The following is a 3,484-nucleotide window of genomic DNA, read 5'->3' on the forward strand; positions in this document are numbered from 1 at the left end:
AGGACAGAGCCTTGAGGGACCCCACTGGTCACAGGGCACCACGATGAGTGCCTGCCATCAATTACAATGAAAAAATTCCACAGCAGTACTTGTATTTTACAAATATTATCCTGCTGTGGAGCTTATTCATTTTGTGCACCCTAATAGGGGTGCATGTGTAGAAACTGAGATATTTGCTATACAGTTAATTAGTCAACTGAGCAGTAAACATTGCGTGTAGATGCGTCCACTGAAATACACACAAGACTGGACAATACATGCAGGTAAAAGTGCTCTATGATATACACTAGAATACTTTACCAAGTATTGCATAATGTAGTGTATGCATAAATTTATTCCCACATGTTTCCCATGAACTCAATGGTATTGCTCATGGGGATACGTTTATGGCATGCTTGTCTCTCTTCAGGAATGGGGTCAAATTAGGGAATATGAAAAGAGAGGTGGTGTTGCATGGGATGGGATTAGATTCCACTGATGTAGACTAATATTTATTGCCTTTCTATTTCCCTTTTCTATTTTCTTTCCTGGCTCTCTCTCTGTTTGTTGTATTCTTATTTCCTATACTACTGACCTTGCTTAATAGTTTTCATTCTAAATTCCTATTTTCAGTCACACAGGACAGTCTGAAATGATTACTTTTCAGATTACAGTTCTCCTCCCCATGAAGATAATTTTTATTTGGAATGGTGGAGCACAAAAAGTCTGCTTATTTTTTAGAATGAATAAAGTGGGGGGAGGGGTGGGGGAGTGGAAAGAAAACAACTTCATGAAGGATTGGTGATCAAAATTGAAGTTTAGCATAGACTGTAGTATAGACATTCCACTCATGATAGAGAGGCATCAATGAATACAAATGAAAGGCATTGAAGAATTAGCCCTGCACCTTTTACAGCTTGTCCTTTAACTGAATATCCTCTTTTGAATATGCTAGCGTAAATCCTATTAATGTTAATGGTAGTGACGTGTTCACATTTTGAAGAAAATGTACTCCATTGTTTGAGCTCGTTTTCTCTTGCCTTTCTCAATTGCTTTTAGATGCCTCTATCATACATGGTCCTAGGTTCCCTTCACTGTTGGCCTGGTAGGCAGCCATTTAAAGCACTGCAGGCCTGCCCACAGTAATGACCATCTTAAGTGACTTTGTATGGTTTAGCTGTTCACAAATCAAGGCTGTCACATTAGTTTCCTTTCTGTTAAAAGGTTATACGTCTCATCATTAGAGTGACCTCTCAGTGAGCACATTACGATCTAGTTTGCCTGCCATAATGGTGGTGACAGGATAAAATTATAGTTCTTCAGAGCAATCATCTTTGATACGATGTTAGCTCTATATTGTGTTAAGTCAATGCACTGTTATTATTTCCTTGGACACCAGTGAGACTTTTCTCATGAGCAAAATGAGCAGGACTATGGCCATGAGCAAAGTGGCTTCTATGATGCATTGTAAAACTTTATTAGCTTTCAAAGAAAAGAGCAGATTTTGTGTCTGTTTTATTGTCTTTATTTCAATAAGTGGTAAAGTTATTTCCTGGAGGGCTTCCAGGTATATTGGAAAGGCTTCAGTTCAAAGAAGCATTTGAGCATAAGTTTTAAGTCCCAGGACTTCAATGACACTTTTGCACCTAGATAAAGCTCAGCAGGTGTTTAACTCCAAAGCTGAATTGTGGTCCTTGGCTGAAGCACAACCCAAATTTATGACAATAATGTGCACAGGAAACAACTCATTTAACAGTTTTTTAATATGTACTAATATGTGTATGCAGGCATACACACACATACACACATATTCCTTACTTACAAATGAAATTAAAAATAAGAAATTTGGGGCCAGATCTAAGTCTTGCTAAAATCAATGCAAGTCTTTCCATTCTCTGTAGCAGATTTCAGTTAAGACCCTCAAGCCTCATAGAATTACATATTTAGAAAAAACATTTGTCCATGCTTTGGAAAGTTTTAATTTTCTATTACAATAAAAATATTCTAGATATGTAAAGTAAGTAGGAATTAAACATCAATAGATAGTAAAATCTTTTGTAGACTTTTATACTGATATCCTACTATATGAATAATTGACATGGTTTTGTAGTGTTATGCCCCAGTTTTACAATGAGATGAACACTGTGGCCCATATAGAGCCCACTTGCAAATTTGGATATATTTCTTGTTGCCTATTCAAAATGCTTTCTTCCCTCCACTGAATGGAAAATTGTTACTTGGTAGTCTTAAACTTTGGAAACTCAGGGAGATCGGTAAGATTTTTTTTTAATGGAAAAAGAAAGCAGTTTAAGTATAATAATTCTGCACTTTTTAAATCATTGCATATGAAGGTGAGATACTGTTGCCTGTATAACTGCTTCTAATTCCACAAATCCCTGTAAATGATTTGTGGGTCTTGAGATTGTTCTGGCCAAAGATAAAGAGAAATAAGAATAATCTTAATTTATCTTTGGGAAGTTTTGGATGTACAACATTCAGTGCTTTGAAGTGTCTAAACAAGTTTAATACATTGCGGAAACAGGGCTCCAAATAGATTTTTTTTTCAGTGCAATTATAATTCCATCGGTTCAAGTTCCACTTTTCTGCAAGTTAAAACAATAAAATGGAGCATATGTAAGTTTTTTAAATGGCATCTCCTGGAAATAAGATCAGCCCTCTAAGTCAATTTTATACATTTTTCATATGTTTTGAACTTTCTATAAAGGAACATCTTCCAAAATTATATTAACCAAAGCCCTGGGTAGTGAAAAATCTCCCAGTGACTGGGGGTTTCATGTTACTGCTAAATTGCTTCCAGTATATTAGATTAGTTTCTTGCATAACGCTGCATTATTCTGTTCTTGTGCTTCTTCTCCAACTGCCATTTCTAGCCCTAAATCTTCTTAATCCACTCACTGGGGACAGTAAAACAATCTGTCAGATATTGCCACTTGATGGGGTAATAACTCAGGAAACCAGCCTCCAGTCAGGTAGGTTACTGATATAACAATACCCCTAGTGGGGCTGTTTATAGGGATTAAACTCAGGACCTCTAGATCAAAACTGTGAGTATCTATAGTTAACAGACCAAATTCATCAACTAACTAAGAGACAGCAGCAGAGTCCTATCCCCCCCACCCCTTTGGCCAAGCAACTATAGAAAGGCAAACTTCCCTGTCAGGCTCATGGATTCATATTCTCTAAAACAGGGGTGTCAGACGTGCTTGGCTTCCTAAGCCAGATCTAAATTGTGGGGCTCTTTGCAGGCTGGATGATGGGGCTCCTCATAGAGTGGATCTGGACTGTAAGGAACCTCAAAAACCAGATCCAGACATACCTGTGGCAGTGCAGTGAGTTCCATCAGAGAATACTAGGGATTTATGCAATCGTCATTAGCCCTGCCAATGCCGAAACAGAACCCCAGTATGGTTCTCTACTTCACACTTTGGCAGTGGGCCCTGACTCTACTGGACCTACCCCTGAATTGTCAGCTCCTCCAGGAGCC

This window comes from Crocodylus porosus, unplaced genomic scaffold (assembly GCF_001723895.1).
Source record: "Crocodylus porosus isolate Cpor-Errol unplaced genomic scaffold, CroPor_comp1, whole genome shotgun sequence".
NCBI lineage: Eukaryota > Metazoa > Chordata > Crocodylia > Crocodylidae > Crocodylus > Crocodylus porosus.